General features: G+C 31.5%; 1 long non-coding RNA gene across 3 annotated transcripts; it reads right to left on the bottom strand.

Annotated features, from left to right (window-relative positions):
- Nucleotides 1-5,839: 5,839 nt before the first annotated feature.
- On the bottom strand, nucleotides 5,840-15,329 carry LOC139845524 (uncharacterized). 3 transcript variants are annotated; one of them, XR_011758383.1, is made up of 3 exons: nucleotides 13,846-15,329; nucleotides 13,615-13,731; nucleotides 5,840-6,319 (listed from the first exon to the last, which is right to left on the bottom strand). It is a non-coding gene; the product is annotated as an uncharacterized lncRNA (long non-coding RNA). The 3 variants fall into 3 exon arrangements; XR_011758384.1 differs by having other exon boundaries at nucleotides 5,840-6,283; XR_011758382.1 differs by lacking the exon at nucleotides 5,840-6,319 and adding an exon at nucleotides 8,749-9,544.
- Between the last annotated feature and the right edge of the window lie 6,348 nt (nucleotides 15,330-21,677).

Raw genomic sequence — 21,677 nt, 5'->3', positions numbered from 1 at the left:
AGAATGTAGCGCGTCGAAACTTAAAAGTCTAAAAATTAAGAATTAAAAGTTGCGTATAAAAATATTAAAGCTTAAAAAAATACTATATCCAAAACGGCAATAACTTAAAAAGTACTAAAATCTAAAAACGGCGTCGCAAAATTTTAAAGCACATAAATCTTAGTCTAAAGAAAAAGCACTTAAGGGATTTTATGACAAAGCCTAAAAATCTAGAAATAAAAATAACTATGGCAAAAACTATGACTTAAAACTAAATACGAACGAAAAATAAAAATATTACGCTAAAACAAATAAAAAGATACAAAATATAAAAATAAACTTGAAGTTGTAAAAAGTACAATTTTTATAAAAATATTATGTTTATATTATTTATTTTATAAAAGTAATAAGTTTATATATTTAATAAAACTAAATAAAACTTAAAAATACAAATTAAATAAAACTAAATTTAATTAATTAAATCAATAACCCTAATTAAGGTTTATAATAATAATAATAATTAATACGCTGTAATTATTGCTGAAATCAGTCAAACCTGGCGTGTCAGATCAGGCCATGCGGTCGCATGGATTTTACGTTATAATTTTATGCGGTCGCATGAACTAGGTTTCCAGGCCAGAGTTGGGCTGCTACACTGCCTTGGCCCGATTTCTTTTATTTTATTTTATTTTTTTCTGTTTTTAATATATATGAAATATAATTTATAATAAAAACTTATTTTTTAAAAAAATACTTATTAGTTTTTATAACTTTTCACAATAAATAAAAAAAATATAAACTTTTTAATTTAACTAAACTTAAAAATATAGATATATTTTTCTTTTTTCTTTTTTTTATATTTTTATATTTAAAAAAATAGATTACAACTTAATAAAAATGTTTTTTTATAGCGTTGCGCTTTCGGCGTTTTAGGGTCCCCGGCAGCGTTGCCAAAAATACTTGATGTTAAAGCGAAGGGGTACAAAATAGTTATATTTTTACTACAAAATACTATTAAATACGATACAATTTTACACAAGTTATTTATTTATTTATTTATAGAGTGGATATACCTAAACCTTGCTACAACACTTATTGGCAGTGTACCTAATCGTACAGTAGTGTAGTTTTTAGTAAGTCTGGTTCGTTCCAAAGGGAGCTAGACAAGTTTAACGCTATATTTTTAAAACTATATTTGTAAATATATAAATATATATATAAGTAGTATTATTATTATAAAAGGAGGTTTTTACCGTTTAATGACCAGTTTGTCAATTTTAAAACTTTAGTCGCAGTTAAAACCTAATGTAAAATATTAAAAATAAAAAAGACTTAATTTAAAGCGTAAAGTAAATGACAATAATGAAATTGCGATAAATTAAAGTGCGATAAATAAAATTGCGATAATTAAAAAGTGCGATAATTAAAATGACAATAAATTAAAGTACGATAATTAAAAGTGCAATTAAATATGAAATAAAGGAATTATGCTTATTTAAACTTCCGTAATCATGATGTTTGACGTGTTGATTTTAGTTTATTACCATGGGTTAATTGTCCTTTGTCCTGGATTATTCAATATGTCCATCTGGTTTTTGTCCATAACAGTCCATCAGTCATAAATATAAAGTGCGAGTGTCCTCGTCAAATTATCCTTATATCCGAAGTCAAATATTCCAATTAATTGGGGACTTAAACTATAATTACACCAATTTTCCATGTATATAATTCACCCCTGTTTTAATAAGTCCATAGACTATTAATCCATTCCCGTGTCCGGTTAAATGAACGATTATTAGTACTTATAAATATCTCGCCCATCGTGTCCGATCGAGTGTATATGGTTATTTATAGGTATGTCCAATTGTAAATCCTTATATTAAATTAACAAACTATCATTTAATTAAACAAATATAAAGCCCATTAATAGCCCATAGTCTAATTTTCACAAGTGTCATTCTTTTGTCTAAACCCCAATTATGGTACAAAGCCCAATTACCCCGTCTTAATATTTTAGCCCAACATCATGATTACTTCGGCTTAAATAAGCATAATAATAACTTAGCTACGAGACATTAATTTAAAAAGGTTGAACATAACTTACAATGATTAATAATAGCGTAGCGTTACACGGACAGAATTTCGACTTACACCCTTACAACATTCGCTAACATACCCTTATTATTAAAATTAAAATTAAAATTAAAATTATAATATATATATATATATATATATGTATATATGTATATATATATATATGTATATATATATATATATATATATATATATATATATATATATATATATATATATATATATATATATATATATATATATATACGTTTGAGAGATAGAGAAGAGAAAAAGATGTAAAATTCGTCGACCAAACTTTGCAATTTATAGGACCTGAGCTGAAAAAGTATGTCATGCGATGACATGGATTTTCTTCTTCCTGGCCATGCGATCGCATGGCCTGGGATTCCAGCTCACATATTGTTGTTTGCTTCTTGCCGACGGTTTTAAATAAATATATATAATATATAAATAATTTTAAGAATTATTTATATATTATATTATATTTATGTACATACTTGACTTGTAATTTTCGCTCCGTTGCGTCGCACGTTGAAAGTTGACTTTGGTCCCGGTTCCGTATTTTCGAACGTCCTTGCGTACAATTTAATATCTTGTATTTTGCGTTTCGCGTCTTGTACTCTTGTAATTTTGAGACGTTTCTCATCAATAATTTGAACCACTTTGATTGTACTTTGTACTTTTGAGCTTTTTGGTCGTTTGCGTCTTCAATTCGTCGAATTTGTCTTTTGTCTTCACCTTTTATTATTTAAACGAATATTACTTGTAAATAGAACAATTGCAACCAAAAGCTTGTCTTTCTTGATTGATAATGCTATGAAATATATGTTCGTTTTTAGCATTATCAGTCACTAAATTATCTGAATAAGCTCCATTTCAAATTCGACCGCTCAAGGAACGTCCCTAGGTCATATTTGCCCTTGCTAACCCATAGGAAGGAATAATAGATTTAGGCCCAGCATATATAAATTAAACAATCAACTTCTTCTGTTGATATCCTGAATTGACGTTTTGCGACCTAACGACACCGCATAAATAAACCATCCGATTCGGGCATATCAGACTCGTACATGCGATTAATGAGTCTTTTTACATGTGAAAACAAATATAACATATGATTATAATAAAATAATGATTTTGATATGTGTGTAGGGTTATCCGCGCGTACCAGATGTCTTGTGTGCGAGACTCAGTTCTGTGAACGGTTTAAGTGACATCTTGATCGGTGTGATGTGTTTAAATGCTTTAAAGTATTCTAATGATAGAATATGATTGAGAAAAGTGTACTGACTCAAGAAATGATATTCTCAGGTGATAAAGAAAAAGGTGAAGGCTCAATGAAATAAGACTATTAAGTTCTTGTATTTCTAGGTGAGTGGGACTATCATAATATTTATAAGTATTTAGTAGCGGGTTATGCTATTGTTACCGTGACTTACTCACACGATTATTTAGTATATGATATACTACACTAAATTGTGTTACTTGTTGTAGCCACGCTAGATGACGGCCACGGGTTTAGTAGTCTGGTAGTTAATTTGCCGACTGCGAGTTTTGTAGCGGTAACTGGCTTACATGTGGGGTTGTTAATAGTGGTATAAACTCTGTTCAACTGTAAGCTGGGCAAGAGGCATGAACGAGTCTTTCTGGTTCAGGAGTTACTATTCGTGTAATATAGTTGAATGATGGATCCCCTGCATCCGGATACTATGCGAGGGAGATAGTAACAGGGAACTATCAGTACACTCCAGCCTGATCAGTTTTGAGTTAAAGGCCAGGCCAGGCTGCCGATCCTCTTGTTGTCGTGACCTTGTTTGTGCAATGGATAGCTTGATGCTTAATGCTTATATCTGTTAGGATTTTGTCATTAACTTAGCCTTGTGCTAACTCCCTCACTTCATCCCCCTGCAGGTAGGCTTATACGCTAGGTTTTGGGAGGAGCTTGTTGTGATGGATATGTTTGAAGAATAAACTCTGATCAGTACACTCCAGCCTGATCAGTTTTGAGTTAAAGGCCTGGCCAGGCTGCCGATCCTCTTGTTGTCGTGACCTTGTTTGTGCAATGGATAGCTTGATGCTTAATGCTTATATCTGTTAGGATTTTGTCATTAACTTAGCCTTGTGCTAACTCCCTCACTTCATCCCCCTGCATGCAGGCTTATACGCTAGGTTTTGGGAGGAGCTTGTTGTGCTGGATATGTTTGAAGAATAAACACTGATGTCTTTTGTATAACATATGAATAGTTTTTTAACGTAACACCAGATGATTTATAATAACCGTGTGGTATTGTAAAACTTAATTATGGGTATGTAATCGTTATATGTATAAAGTTTTCGCTGTGTATTATAAAAAAAGGACGGTGTTACACATATGGTGTAGAAAAATCGTCAACAGAAATAATGAATGATTTATGACCACCAATGCACAAAGGAAAAGATCCATATAATTCTAATAATTCATCACTTCGCGTGACACCTTTCTTATTTCCTTTGGTCATTTGGGCCTATTTTCATTCTACACATTGTTTAGAATATGAGAAAATAAGATGGGATAGAACTTCATCTTTCACAAGTCTAATCATTATGTCTCGTGAAATATGGCCTAAACGTTGGTGCCACAACATTGATGAGGTTTCTAGATCTCACTTTCACTTATCTTGATTTACATTCTCACTACCATTACTTGATAATAGATATTTTGAAAAATGATCATCTAAACATAACTTGAAGAGCTTTCCCCCAAGACAACCATTTCCAAAAACACAAGAAACTTTAAACTAATATATACATTATTGTATCTAAACGTAAATATAAAGTCATTAATATTCAGTTATATATATATATATATATATATATATATATATATATATATATATATATATATATATATATATATATATATATATATATATAGTGGTAGGATCAAGAGGGAAGTAACCATTCGGGGGGAAGCGGAGGGAAGCAAAAAAAATTTTTTTTTCATTTTTTGAAAAAACTTTGTTCACGAACATTATAGATGAGATGAAAATATGAACATTTAGTAGAGACACTTTTTGATAAATGTTTTTATTTTGGCGGGAAAACGCTCGAAGAAGTAATATATAACAATTATCGTGTTTTTCGAGCGTATTTTGAGGTTTTAGCTATTGGGGTTTAGATATTAGGGTTTAGATATTAGGGTTTAGAAATGTAGGGTTTATGGTTTAGATTTAGGGTTTAGATTTAGGATTTAGATTGAGTTTTTAACACGAACGGTTTAGAGTTTAGGGTTTATGGTTTAGGGTTTAGGGTTTAGGGTTTGGTGTTTTGAGTTTATGGAATAAACCCAAAACATCAAACCCTAAACCCTAAATCGGGCTAAATTTTACTTCACAAAACATAAAAAAAAAAAAACGTTCATATTCTTCACGAACAATATTATATTGAATGTTATTTTTGTCGATCGTTTTCCCGCCTAAATAATAACATTCATCACGAGGTGTCTCTTCTAAATGTTCATATTTTCGTGTGATCTTGATGCCGGAAAAAAAAAATTTAAAAAAAAAAAACGAATTTTTTTTTTTTGCTTCCCCCCGCTTCCCCCCGATTGGTTACTTCCCCATTGATCCTGCCCCTATATATATATATATATATATATATATATATATATATATATATATATATATATATATATATATTAAGTTTATAGTCATGATGAGTACATAAAGAGTTCCATAATGATGTAGATATAAGCCACCTTCAAACGTTAATGAAAAAGGTTCCAACAACTTCTACGTTCAAATCAACTCCATTCTCGACGTTAACCGTTCGTTGGTTTCTTTTTTGTGTACGCATTGTATGGAATCCTAATAAAGAATTAGCATTGTGTATCATTGACTAATAGTTAACACACCATGAATAAATAGGGACATTAGTTGAAAGATTCGAATATATCTTTTGTTGTTAGTCATTCCTTGAATTATGAACATTCCTTTGAATACGCTTTCTTATGATAAAATTTATATTTTGGACCGCCTTGGAATGAGCTAGTACTTGCACCCAATTTCATAACTTTATTTGGAGTAAAATAATCTCCACTTAAACCTTTGCTCTTCTATGAGCCATTTCTCCTATTGGGTTTGTGAAAACAATTTGAGAGACATCATGTTATTTCAACTTTGAGGCATTCTTTCCCTTGCACACATATGCCAGTCAGTTCTTTCATTTTCCACTATGCCATTTGCGTATTATATATGATCTTAGACATCTTTAAATAGATTAAGCATGCATACATATCACATATCAACGTTAGGCAGAAACATAATATACATACGAATTATGCTTAATATATATTTCAGTTTTCAAGTTATCACACACATAACCGTTGGATTCTTTGAGTGACAACTTAGACAAATGTATAGTATGATACTACTTAAACTTTTACATTAATTTATTTAGATAACTATTCGTTGAATTGATTATTTATGTTAACATAAAAGTTACCATGAAATGAATCATTACAATTTATAAAAGTACCCTTCATAAAAACTTGACTTTAGTCGTTAGTTCACGTAAATCTAAAGGTACCTTTTCATTATTAATATAATAGTTAATCAATAAATTCGGATTAACTGTAACTATGTATGAGGCGAATTATATCAATTAAATTCAATGTTTTCACTGCAATTATTTGTATACGAAAGAAATTGTCTATTAGCAATCATTTTGTCAATTGTATATAAATACTTGATTGTAACATCTGGTTGAAAACATTAAGTTTGACGGACATAATTAATTTTTTTAATCAACATCAAACAGAATAATCATTTTGTCAAAATTGGCGAGTAACCAACAATAAACACAAAGGGTGAAACTTAACCCTCATGTATGTGCACTAATTGTAATTGATGATCTTTTATTTATTATAAATTAACTCAAGATAGTTTCATAGATTTGCGGTGCTTGATGGAAAACTAATACAGATTAGACACTTTGATTTTATAATGGCATCATAAAGAATACCAGAAACAGTAAACAACTTTCATTGAATCAAATTCGGTACATGTCTTGAGGTAACTAGTATGAATAATGATCATTATTCATTAATCATACAGTATTAAATGAAAGAAGCCTGTAATCAATTAATGTTTAACTAATTGTTAAACCCTCACTTCGCCTCGGGGGTTCGATTTTCAATTTATTTTATTGTGTTTAGTTTGTAAAATTATTTCGTGGCTAAAGAATGATGTCGTTGAAACGTAACTCGAGTCGAACTAAAAGGTATAACCCGTGAAAGATTTAAATGTTATTTTAAATTAACAATACATGTCCATCTCCGCGTTTAGCTATTTAATTATCGACTTTTAAAAATTTAACGCAAAATCAACGTGTATGAATAGTACCCCAAATATTTAGCGTTTTTTAAAAAGCGTCCGTTTTGCGTATAGTTAGTGACATTGTGTTCCTAAAATTATTTCGAGTTTAAGGATGATGTCGAAAAAATTTAACTCGTTGCGAGCGAGAAGATATGACCCGTTAATCTCTTCTTCAAATCCAGGCAATTTTGAACACCATACGGCAGTTTCTCCGGCTATTCCACCGGCGGGTCCAAACGCCTCCATGCCTTCTCGTATAGATCATATCAATGCCTCCAAGATTTCCACTTCGATCTATGTCTGCAATTTTCCACACAAATTCGGTATCAATGACCTGCGCAATGTTTGCAAACCATACGGTACTGTTCTTGATGTATATATTGCTCGGAAATTATCCAAGCAAGGTTGCAGATTTGGATTTGTTCGTTTTATCAATGTTGAATCGATCCGAACATTAACTCTACGGTTATCGTCTCTCTGGATCGAAAATTTTCATCTTTTTGCTTCAATTTCTAGATTTGGGAGAGGTGAGATTCCCAAACGAAACTCGTCTGCTGATAATAAACCCAATTCACATCCGTCTAAGGCCCATAATCTGCAAAACTTTCCTCCTCTACCAACCAAATCGAATTCCTCAACTGTACTAGATCTTGCAAAATTTAAGCGTATTGTTATTAACCCTCTGGTGATTTCGGATTCTGAATTGGCTAATCAAGGTACTTCTCCCATCCTGTTATTCGCTAAACTGAAAAATCCTGAATTGATTCCTCACATCAAGCGAATTTGGTTCGTTGAAGGTTTTTTAGATTTAGAGATTCACCATTTAGGTGGATCCTGGAACGATATCGAATTTACTAACGAGGTAACTTTAAACTTGTTTTCTAAGAATCAAGCGATTCAGTCTTATTTGGATGAATGCAAACGATATGAGGAATCATTTGTTGTATAAGAACGCATAGTATGCCTGGATATTGCAGGTCTACCCGCTTGTGCTTGGACTGAAGATATCTATAAAAAAATTGCTCTACAATTTGGCTACTATGTGTTTGCTTTACCTTCAGAACAAAATGATTGTGGTAAGATTTATGTGGTTACCAAAAGGCTGGATTACATACACGATGCTATTCATGTTGTTGTTAAGAAAAGGCATTATAAAACTCTAGTTAAGGAGTACACAAATTGGTATGCCTCAATTTTGGACATTGAAGATATTGAATCATCGGACGAAGCACTAGATCATGAATCGGACAATAACAAATCGACGCCTCTGTAAAGTCGGATTATTATGAAGAGATCCCTGAATCTGTTTACAATACCCCCATTGTCGAAAAGGTCGAAGAGAATCAAGTTAACTCTTCAAAGGTTGAAGATAGACAAGTAAATTCGGAAAAGGCTGCAACTGAAATTGAACCGTTAATTGTTGAAGATGTGGGTGTTAATCATTCACATGTGGATGATGTTGATATCTCTGTTGATAATACAGATCCTGTTATTGCTACTGTACAACCTGCACTTGAATCAAAAGTACTCCATGAAACGAATCAAAACCCTTCTTTACAGATAGATACTATCTCATATGGTTCTTCTTATTCCAAAGCTCCAGGGTTCAATGGTGTTCGCTTTCATACTCCTGTTCTTAGTTCCGAAACCTTATCATCAAAGTCAACGGCTGCCTCGGCCAAATTAAAAAAATTTGGTACTGTTCTTGGTTATGATGTCACGAATTGTCCAGAGAATTTGAAAAAAGTTGTCTTAAGTATGCGTGGTTTCAATACAATTTGATGAATATCATGTCCATTAATATTGGAGGAGGGGCGAAATTTGATTCTAAACAAAGATGGATACGTAACTTATGTAACGAGCATGCTATTACCATTCTAGGTATGCAAGAAACTAAGCTTAAGTCTCCCAATCACGCTGCTTTCAAAGCTTTTTGGGGTAATTTTAACTTTAAGTTTGCTTCTTCAAGTGCTTCGGGGCGTTCGGGTGGTATCTTAACTATGTGGGATCCATCCATTTTCTCTTGCAATAAGGTGATTTCACTGAACCATGTTCTTATTGTTGAAGGTACATTGGAAAACTGTTCTGAACCTTGTTTTCTTGTCAACGTATATGCTCTGCAATCAAAGTTAAGAAAAATTAGCTTATGGAACTATATTGCTTCCTTCATGTCTGCTAATGCCGGGAATTTTATAATATTTGGAGATATTAATTCGGTTAGATCTCCACAGGAAAGATTTGGGTCCAAATTCAGCTTCTCGGATGCGGATAATTTTAATAAGTTTATTGAATCTTGTAATCTTATTGACATTCCTCTTGGGGGTCGGGAATTTACAAGATTCAATAAATCGTTTTCTCAACGTGCTAAACTTGACGGGTTTTTGGTTTCGGATGGTTTATTGCTTGTTTTCCCTATGTTATCTGGCCTAATTCTTTCTAACATTTGGTCAGATCATTGTCCAATCTTGATGAAAAATGATATCCTTGATTACGGTCCTATTCCTTTTAAAATTTTCAATTCTTGGTTTAATATTGAAGGCTTTGATGACATCGTTATTAACGCCCGGCACAGTTTCACATCTCCTTCAAGTTGTAATCCTCAATCCCGTTTCAAGAACAAATTGAAACATGTTAAAGAAGCTTTGAAATCATGGCATAGAGATATTCGTCTAGCGGCGGTTCATAACAAGAAGATGTTACAAACATGTCTTGCCGACATCGATGCTCAAATTGATAATGGGGTTCCTTATGATTCCTTAGCTCGGGATAGAATCACAATTCTTAAAGATATCGCCAAGCTCGAATCTGTTGAAGCTGCAAACTTGGCTCAAAAAAATCGCAAGCTGTACATTGAATTGGGGGACGAAAACAGTGCTTTCTTCCATACTACCATCAATCGAAAACGCAGAAAGTTACAGATCCCCGGTATCCTTTCGAATGGCATATGGGTCACTCAACCTGATGTGGTAAAAGATATTTTTCTTAACTTTTTTGTTAACAAGTTTAAAGCCACAGATTGTATTGCCATCACTTCACCTAGCAGGCATATTCAAAAACTGTCTATTTTGCAAGCGACTTCTTTAATAGAGGAATTCTCTATTGATGAAATCAAATCTACTGTTTGGTCTTGTAGTGGAGATAAATCTCCCGGGCCTGATGGTTTCTCGTTCAAATTCATTAAGCACTTTTGGAACTTAATACGTGATGATATCAGTGACATGATGCGTAATTTTTCAGAGACATGTGTTATCCCACCGGGTTGTAACTCTTCTTTTTTTTCACTTATTCCAAAGAAAGGTAGCCCGGTGTCGTTTCATGATTATAGACCAATTAGCCTTATTGGTGTTCAATACAAAATCATTGCCAAGCTTCTTGCATCTCGTCTTGCTTCGGTCATTGATTGCGTTATTAGCCCGGAACAATATGCTTTTGTCAAAGGAAGACAAATTTTGGACGGTCCTCTAATGGTCAATGAAGTAATAGAATGGTGTAAAAAGAAAAAGAAAATAGCTATGTTATTTAAGGTTGATTTTGATAAGGCTTTCGACTCGATTCATTGGTCTTATATCTTCTCTATGATGCGGTTCATGGGTTTCGATATGAAATGGGTTTTACGGATAAAGGCTTGTTTAATATCTTCAAAAGCATCTTTGCTTTTAAATGGTAGTCCCTCGGCTGAATTTGATATTGAGAGGGGACTTCGACAAGGAGATCCCCTTTCTCCATTTCTTTTTCTTATAGGGATGGAAGGCCTCCATGCGGCTATTAATGATGCGGCCGATGCTTCACTTTATTCAGGGTTGCGTATTACTAATCGTCTTTCTTCTATTCATATCAATCTATGTTCGTATGCAGATGATGTTTTATTTCTTGGCGATTGGGATGATTATAATGCTTGTAATCTTGTAACTATTCTTGGATGTTTCTTTGCCGTTTCAGGTTTAAAGATTAATCTTCACAAGTCTTCGGTATATGGCGTGGGTGTTAGTACCTCCGAGGTTAACCGACTTGCAATCGTCCTTGGTTGTGCATCGGCCTCCTTACCTTTCACATTTCTTGGTATCCCCGTTGGTCAAAACATGAAGAGAGTGGAAGGTTGGAAAGGTATTATTGAAAAAGTCAAAAATCGATTAGCTTCATGGAAAGCTAACCTTCTCTCTTTTGGTGGTCGACTGACATTGATTAAATCAGTTTTAGGTGCTATTGGTACTTACACCATGTCTCTCTTCCAAGCTCCCAAAAAGGTGTTGCAAGCTATTGAATCTCTCCGTTCCAAATTCTTTTGGGGTGCTAAAGAACACGACAAGAAAATCCATTGGGTTAATTGGCGTCTAGTACAAAATCCTTATGAAAAGGGGGGCCTTTCAGTTAAATGTCTGAAGTCTTTGAATCTTGCTCTACTTTATAAGTGGCGATGGAGATTTTTCGTTAATAAAGATGCTCTTTGGTCGAAGGTTATCACTGCTATCCATGGTAATAGCATGGGTAATTCTCTTCCTTGTTCGTCAAATGCTACAGGATTATGGCATGCTATTACTTCGGTTATTAATAGCTTACATCGAGATAACACTTTGCCTTCTGACAGCTTACGAGTTAAAATAGGTAATGGTTTATCAACTGATTTCTGGCATGATCCATGGATAGGTAACGAGCCTCTATCTATTCGTTTCCCTCGTATTTTCTCCCTTGATTCTGTTAAATTCGGCCTGGTAGCTGCTCATTTTTGGTTGTAGGTTGGTCATGGCAATGGCGTCGAGACCCGAGAACAGGTCATGAACAATCTCAGCTGGCCCAATTATGCTCCCTTCTCGATTCTGTTTCTTTTTCTGACCGACCAGATTGTTGGTGGTGGGATCTTTCGTTAGATGGTGTTTATTATGTTGCAAAAGCTAGAAAACTTATTGCAGCTATTGATTATGAACCTTCATCCTTTCCAACGTTTTGTTGTAAATTGGTTCTGATCAAGATAAACATCTTCATTTGGCGTCTCAGACTTCATAGACTTACAACTCTTCGTAACTTGGAGTCTAAGAGTTTGTCATATGATAATTCATGTTGTTCCTTATGTGATGTTTCGGAAGAATCGCATAATCACCTTTTTGTTAGATGTGACACTACGTTCCAATTATGGTGTAAGATCGGTCGTTGGCTTGGAGTTAATATCCCGATTTGGAACTCAGTAGAAGAAGTTTGGGATTGGATGGTCTCTTTTTCTAATGAGGAAAAAAAGAAAACTGTAATTTTGATTGTTGTCTTCTCGACTTTTTGGAACATTTGGAATTTACACAATGGTATCATCTTCAAAGATCGTAATCAGAAAAAATCTCACGTGTTCGACAAAATTGTTTTTTCGGGCTTCTATTGGTTGTATTCGAGATACCACAAATCCAAGATAAAATGGGCGGAGTGGTTGCTAGATCCTCTCAATTCGTTGTAATTTATTTTCCCGCTTCAGTATTTCATGTAGTTTTGTTCTTTTATCTTCTTTTGCTCTTTGGTTTCCCTTGTATATTTTCTAGCTTCTGCTAGTTTTTTATTATATTTGGCTGTTCAAAAAAAAGATATGACCCGTTAAATATTTGGGTGGAGTTTATTTAAGATTTTTTATGAAAATGGTTATTTGACATTTTACCTCCTGTTTGGGGTGTCGATTTGGATATTTGAAAAAAGTGTGGGTGTCTTTGTTGATGTAGTGAAATTTAATTAGAATTAAAAAAAAAGGTGAAAGGACGAAAATGCTCCCAAATACTATTCACCATTTTTGTCTATTAGATAATTTTAATGTCGGTTAATTTACACACAAAATTTCAAGAGTAACTTGTACAAATTAATAAAATTAACGACTACTCCAAATTAATTATGCTTATGCTTTGAGTTGCATTAATTTAATCACCCCAATTCCATTCAGGCATTCAACGGCCAAAATATTCTGGTACTTACTCATTTAATGATATATGTTCTTTATGTTTTATAAATATATTTATTCGTTCATTAACATTAACATTCAATCCATTCTTTCATCAATCTTTCTGTTCCATAAGATATTTATCAATTTATTTATGATCATAAGATGTTACTACAACATTGCTCTTGATACCACATGTCCACATGTTGTAAATTAACACATGATAACATAAATGATCAATCTCATAATTACAACTTGATAAGAACGTGAAAGAAGACTTACTTGATTGTGGAACAACATAATGTTATAATTGAACGATGAAGACATCATCAGAATTAGTCGATTCCAATAGTGTTGTCAATAATCCAATGGAAAGCTCCTCACATGTCCTTTGGTGTTCTTGAGAGAATTCATAATGTGACAACATATTAGAAAATGACAACAAGAGTTAGGGGGTCGCGCGTTGCTGCTTAAAATTTGCTGCGATTTTAACGAAAGCTATTGATTAGGCACCTGATTTACACGACACATTTTAGTACTTGTTTTTTTGGGCACACCTGATTTTCTGCGATTTTAGATGCAAGAGGGAAACATTCGAATCAGGCAACATATTCAAGGGTCGGAGACGAAGATAAAAAAATATAACTGAGCAAAAACAGGGAAAACATATCAAAAATATATGACAACATTCATATGGTATACATAAAAGTACTTCCTATACAAATTTCAAATAAACACACACAGCTGGCAATAAGTACAATCATGAAAATACACCACCTGAAGAATCAAAAGCTGCGGACTAAGTATATATGGGTGTAACTCCATGCTAAACTAACGGAGCAAGTAATTGCATAGCAGGACCGGAATTAACAATACCTAAAGAAAAAGAAACTCTATAATAACGTCTAAAAACAACTAACAGTGAAAGAAAAACAAAGAAAAAAAATCATAACATTTGCTAACCTACCCAAGCTATGATCATAACTTGTTGAAGAGAATGAATCAAAAATTAGACCAACGCAGAGAAGCCCTCTTTGCCCTTTTTTTAGAGAGACAACATCATCGACTACATCTGTTTTAAATACATACTTGCCTATAAATACAAAGGAAATAACACAAACTATTTTGCTAAGATAATGCAGACTGATTAAAAGATGCAGATCTATCATCGCTTTCAGAAACGTGACATGGTTTTAGCAATGGGTCAATAGCAACATCTTCCGCAAACACGCAATCTACAAAAATATTCTAAGAATTCCATTCCGAACATAAATCAAACATATGTTATGATGAAACTATACCAACTTTTGTTTAAGCTCAACTGTGCCGAATAAACTTTACATAAATACAAATGCAAATATAATGTTGTAAATCTAATAATCTAATAAATAAACTAAACATAAACATTAAAACAATAATGAAAAAGTAAAAGTTTCCATTTCAAATTCATTGCTAGCTAATATTATTCTTAAAAAAATAAAGAAATATGGTACCTGAACTTGAACTTAGAAACATCACCAATAACTCAATAAGACATAATTAAAGCATATGTTAAGTTAGTCCTTGTTGATGTACCTTTCCCGCCCTCAATGCTTCTTCCAAATGTCTTTTCTTGGCTACTTCCTTATGACAAAATCATCAAAGTTACAAAGACAACACATGAATCATTTCAAAACAGAATTATTGTCCCATTAACACATCAACCGATGATGCTTAAGAAAAAAAATGACATAAAATAGTATAGAATGTAGACTTGTTTGTGACTTAAAACAATGGAATATAAATTTACTTTTGACCCATTAATGCAAACATCAAACATGTTAAACTTTCATTCAAAAATTAGAAACCAATTTTAAATCATTGACACGAGCTTTGTACTCCTTACACTCGAATTTTAGAACGAAAGATTTTAAGCACCAAACGGAATATAGTAAATTATAGAGGGACTCACGGTTTCATATCCTGAATCAACAGGACCTATGGGCACATCATTGTTATCAGCAGCTACACCATGGGTCAAAATTGATAGCCTTGCTGGTGGTAGTTCCTTGCGTTTTTCATACCTTATAAACATCAAACCACAAAAACCAATACTAAAAAAACAAATACTTCAAACCTTTCATAGAAGAACATCGATTAGGGAAAATTTAAGAACTAATTAATTAACTAATTATCTATAATAATAAAAAAAAACCCCAACTTTTGATCCAAATCGCCATTTTATTGTATCCAAAAAACAAAAATCATACCTGAAGGTGTAAATGATTAGGGTTTGAAACACCGGGTGAATAGCAACAAAAAATGTCAGCGTCAAATGAGAATGAGTGGATGGCTTTGGTGAGAAAGTTCAAAGGTCGCAAATAATCGCCAGAGAGAAACCCTAATTGTTTTTAATTAGCGTTGAAAGGCAGAGGGTGCATATATAAAGATAACCAAAACGACTGACAGAGTAAACTAAAATGACGCATTTCAGCACGACGACTTTCGTTAATGAATCGATGAACTGTTGGATTTTCATGGAGAGGAAGATATTTACAAAAAAATCAGATGGAGGAAAAAATCAGATGAAGAAGGGTCTAGGGTTTTTTTGTTTGTGTGTGAATAGGTTGAACAATTTTGGGACCGGTATTTACAAAAAAAAAATTGGAGAAAGAAAGGTTGAGGAAGATATCTGCAGAGGAGACAGGAGAAGGCGTGGAGGCGAGGAGATGAGTTTTAGTGGGAATTGATATTTCCACTTTTAAGTTTACTTGTTCCACCTCAATTGACTGTAATACCCTTAATGAAAAGTTTACATAATCTTTTTAAAACATTTTATAATAATTTATTGAGGGTTATTTTGGAAAGAAAACATAATATTATGGTGGAAGAAGTAAAAAACATGCTGGAAATATCATCTCCCTTAGTAAATGAGTGGTAAAGATAAAAGACAAAAAAAATGTTTGGGAAGAAAGGAAATGGTGAGCAGTAATTGTTGTGAAGAGAGGGGAGAGACGTGGACCAATGGGAGAGAAGAAATCCCACTTGTATTTAGTATGTGGATAATTCTTTATACGAGAGAAACCTCTATAAATTAATAATGTTATGAAATGTCCCGTTCATATCGATTATAAACGTTTCATATTAATTGATTTTCTAGCGAGGTATTGACCTCTATATGAGACGTTTTTCAAAGACTGCATTCGTTTTTAAAACAAACCATAACCTTTATTTTATCGTTAAAGGTTTTAAAATCATAACGTAGATTATCCAGTAATGATAATCTAAAAGTTAACATTTTTCACACGACCATTACATAATGGTTTACAATAATATTACACATTGATTTAAATCTCCGAATGCAGTTTTTAAACAATATATTACAAGCATGCTGACTCCAATTCTTGTTCTTAATTAGCATGCAACAGCGGAAGCTCTTAATAATCACCTGAGAATAAACATGCTTAAAAACGTCAACAAAAATGTTGGTGAGTTATAGGTTTAACCTATATATATCAAATTGTAATAATAGACCACAAGATTTCATTTTTCATAAACATCCATCTCATATCAGGCATTTCGCATAAACTGCATAGAGATAAAAATCATTCATATGGTGAACACCTGGTAACCGACATTAACAGAACGCGTCTAGAATATCCCCATCATTCCGGGACTCTCATCGGGCATGATAAAATCGAAGTACTAAAGCATCCGTAACCCGGATGGGGTTTGTTAGGCCCAATAGATCTATCTTTAGGATTCGCGTCAATTAGGGTTTCTGTTCCCTAATTCTTAGATTACCAGACTAAAAAGGGTGATATTCGGTAAAAATAATTCAACCATAGAATGTAGTTTCGCATACTTGTGTCTATTTTGTAAAACATTTATAAAACTGCATGTATTCTCATCCCAAAATATTAGATTTTAAAAAGTGGGACTATAACTCACTTTCACAGATTCTTAATTCGTTGAGAATTAGACTTGGCCACTGATCGATTCACGAACCTATAACAAATATATACATATATATCAAAGTATGATCGAAATATATTCACAATATGTTTTATTACGTTTTAACGATTTAAGTTTGTTAAGTTAGCAGTCCAACGTTAGTAATCTACAACTAGTTGTCCACAGTTAGATGTACAGAATTAAATCAATATATATTATCTCGAATCAATCCACGACCCAGTGTATACAAGTCTCAGGCTAGATCACAACTCAAAGTATATATATTATTTTGGAATCAACCTCAACCCTGTATAGCTAACTCGAACATTACTGCATATAGAGTGTCTATGGTTGTTCCCAATTAATATATATAGATGGGTCGATATGATATGGCAAAACATTGTATACGTGTCTATGGTATCCCAAGATTACATAATATATGTTAGAATACATGTATAATACAATATAAATTAGTTAAGTTATGATTTGTATAGATTTGTTGCAAATTTCACGTAGCTAAAACAAGTAAAAATATCCAATTTTGTTTTACCCATAACTTCTTCGTTTTAAATCCGTTTTGAGTGATTCAAGTTGCTATGGTTTAATATTGAACTGAAATTTATGAATCTAAACAAAAAAAGTATAAGTTTATAGTCAGAAATATAAGTTACAAGTCATTTTTGTAAGAGGTAGTCATTTCAGTCGAAAGAACGACGTCTTGATGACCATTTTGAAAAACATACTTCCACTTTGAGTTTAACCATGATTATTGGATATAGTTTCATGTTCATAAGAAAAATCATTTTTCCATAAGAACAACTTTTAAATCAAAGTTTATCATAGTTTTTAATTATCTAACCCAAAACAGCCCCCGGGTTCACTACGACGGCGTATGTCCGATTTTACGGTGTTATTCATGTTTTCAGGTTTTAAATCATTAAGTTAGCATATCATATAGATATAGAACATGTGTTTAGTTGATTTTAAAATTCAAGTTAGAAGGATTAACTTTATTTGCGAACAAGTTTAGAATTAACTAAACTATGTTCTAGTAATTACAAGTTATAATCTTCGAATAAGATAGTTTTATATATATGAATCGAATGATGTTATGAACTTCATTACTACCTCAAGTTTCGTAGGTAAACCTACTGGAAGTGACAAGAAATGATCTAGCTTCAAAGGATCTTGGATGGCTTGAAAGTTCTTGAAGTAGAATCATGACACGAAAACAAGTTCAAGTAAGATTTCTACTCGAATTAAGATTGTTATAGTTATAGAAATTGAATCAAAGTTTGAATATGACTTATACCTTGAATTAGAATGATAACCTACAGTAAATAACAGAGATTTCTTGATCTTAGATGATTACTTGGAATGGATTAGAAAGCTTGGAAGTAAACTTGTAAACTTTAAAGTGTTTATGAAGTGTTCTTGAGTAGTTGTTTTGTATGTTGATCTAGGTTAACTAGATTGAGCTAGATTATGAAGAAAATGATGAAGAACACTTAGAACAATAAGAGAGGAATTGAGAGAGAGTAATTTGATGCATAAAAGTTGGAATGAAAATGTGTTTATGGTTGGTGAAGAAAAAACGTGATCCTACCCTTAAATATAAGGTTCCATTAGTTTGTATTTTTGTTAGATATTTCATGCTAGTTGCCAAATGATGGTTCCCACATGTTTAGGTGACTCATTAAGGCTGCTAAGAGCTAATCATTGAAGTGTATATACCAATAGTATATACATTTAGAAGTTGTGTATTGTACGAGTACGAATACGGATTGAATACGAGTAAATAGTGTACTATAGCAAATAGTGTTTACTGCAGTAAATAGTATTTTACTGTAGCAAATAGTATTTTAATGTAGTAAATAGTATTTTACTGTAGCAAATAGTGTTTTAGTTGTACATCTTTGATTTAATTGTATTTCTTCTTATATATATATATATATATATATATATATATATATATATATAATAAAAACTTACATCATAAAAAAATAAAACGATTATATAATTATCATAAGTTATGACGTTCGTGAATCATCAGGCAAACGGGGTGGTCAATTGTCTAAATAAACTCATTTCAATTAATCAAGTCTTAACTGTGATGACCCGGGAATTTCTGACCAAATTTAAACTAAATCTTTATATTACTTCCGACACGATAAGTAAAGTCTGTAATATTGAAACCTCAAAAACTTTGAAGTGCGTTCATGTATTTATTTACCCTTTGACTATTCTCGACGATTCACGAACCAATGTGTAATTAATGATGTAAATATATATAATAATTTAAATTAAAAAGTATACGTTCATCAATTAGAATTAAAAATGTAAGATAACAAACAAAATAATTAAGTTGTTATTAAAATAAATATATATATATATAAATAGATATATGATATTATTATAAATTTACATAATTATAGATATAAAAGATTTCTATATTGAAGTATTTATAAAATATATAAATATTCAATATTCAATATATGTAGCCATATAGCATATGATATAAATTGTAATATAAAATTTTTTTTTAAAAAAAGTAACTACAAGTTTAATTATAATTATTATATGATTATTATTACAATCATTGTCATTATTAATATTAATATCAAAATCATTAATGTTATAATACTGAAATTTGTTATATCTGATTTGTTAATATCATTATTATTATCACTAGTAATAAAGTGTAATTGTAACCATAAGATTAATATTAATAATATCATTAAATATTATTATTATTATCAAATTCCTTAAAGATGATTATTAATATAAATTATATATAAAATATATATATATATATAAATACGTATGTATTATCTAATATATAAAATTCACCAACTAATTTTCTTGTCCTTCTTCCATCTTTCTTTATTATTACTAATAATATTAATAGTGTTATTATTTTTTTTATATTTAGTATATTTATTAATAATTATTAATATATATATTATATATAGAATCAGATATATAATTAAAATCAGTTAACGTCCTTATCAAATAATATCTCCTTGTCCCTGATCTAGTCACGAGTAAGAATCAGAATTACATAAGAAAACAAAATCAGTTATCAATCAATATCCCTTTTTATTTATTTATTTTTTTTTCCTTCTGTCTGTGTATTGAATCTGTCGACTTCACTATGTAAATTTTTTGTTGTAAGTGATACCCAATTAATTCACATTATCAGATATCAAGTTTCAAATGCCCTTAACAGCTTCCATATACTCGAATTAAAACAGAAAACACAAAGAACACAGCTACTTCTCTGTTCTTGGTCATTTTGTCAAATCCTACGATTTCGAAAGCCATTTTAAAATCTGTAAGTGCAGTCGTGTTAGGATTCATCTATTAAAACTATCTGTAGAGTATCAAATCTCAATTCCTTTTAACAAGTTTGAATTTCAAAGTCAAAATTTTTGGATTAAAAGTCAACCGTATGTTGTTCAATCAAATTCGCATTCGTGTTGATGTTTCCGCTTAAATTGATGATTGATAAAGATTTTAGAAGTGATTTGAAATATGTTTTGTGTTATAACTTTCGTCTAAATATTTCTTAAAAACGAAATCATATTTTTTTTTTTTCATTCCCACAGCGTCGAAGCTGTGTTTATGTATATTTTTTTTTATGTAATCAGAAACACAACTCTATATATATATAATTTGATTATTTATTAGTATTAAATAAAATTATGATGGTTATTTTGGTTTTGGAATATCTATGGTTGAGCTAGTGTTAAACGAAGAAGAGGACTAGGGAAACAGAAAGAATACGGAATATGTACAATACATTTGAGAGGTTTAGCAGAAAGGAGAGGAACAGAGGGACGGTTAGGTTACTAATGGGGGAGCGAGAGGTCTCGGGTTCAAACCCTGCTCGAGACATTCCTTTTTAGAAAAGGCTTACATTATGAGGTAGTCATTTAAATTTATCTTTTTCTCATTATTATTATTATTGTCATTTTATTTTATGATTGTTGTTGTTATTATTATTAGGATTATGATTATTGATTATTTTTATTACAAGTATTATGATTATTATTATTAGTACCATTACTAATGTATGTATTATTATTTTTGTAAAATGATTAGGATCACTATTAGTATTATTTATTAGATATTAAGATTATTATTGTTGATAATATTAATTATTGTTATCATTACAAGTATTATAGTTATAATTACTATTATCATTATTATTATTATTAGAAATATGGGTATATTCATAAAAGTTACCAATTTTTGATACTATCAAGTATTATTGATATTATTATTATTATTAGTATGATCATTATTATTAAAACTATTGTGGTTAGTAACTCACTAACATTAAAAACTATCAATTTTATTTACAAATAACTAACTTTATATATAAAATATATTTAGTACATATACTATAA

This window comes from Rutidosis leptorrhynchoides, chromosome 4 (assembly GCF_046630445.1).
Source record: "Rutidosis leptorrhynchoides isolate AG116_Rl617_1_P2 chromosome 4, CSIRO_AGI_Rlap_v1, whole genome shotgun sequence".
Taxonomy (NCBI): Eukaryota; Viridiplantae; Streptophyta; class Magnoliopsida; order Asterales; family Asteraceae; genus Rutidosis; species Rutidosis leptorrhynchoides.
Note: the sequence above shows the minus strand (reverse complement) of the source record. Positions and strands in the feature narration are given on the sequence as shown.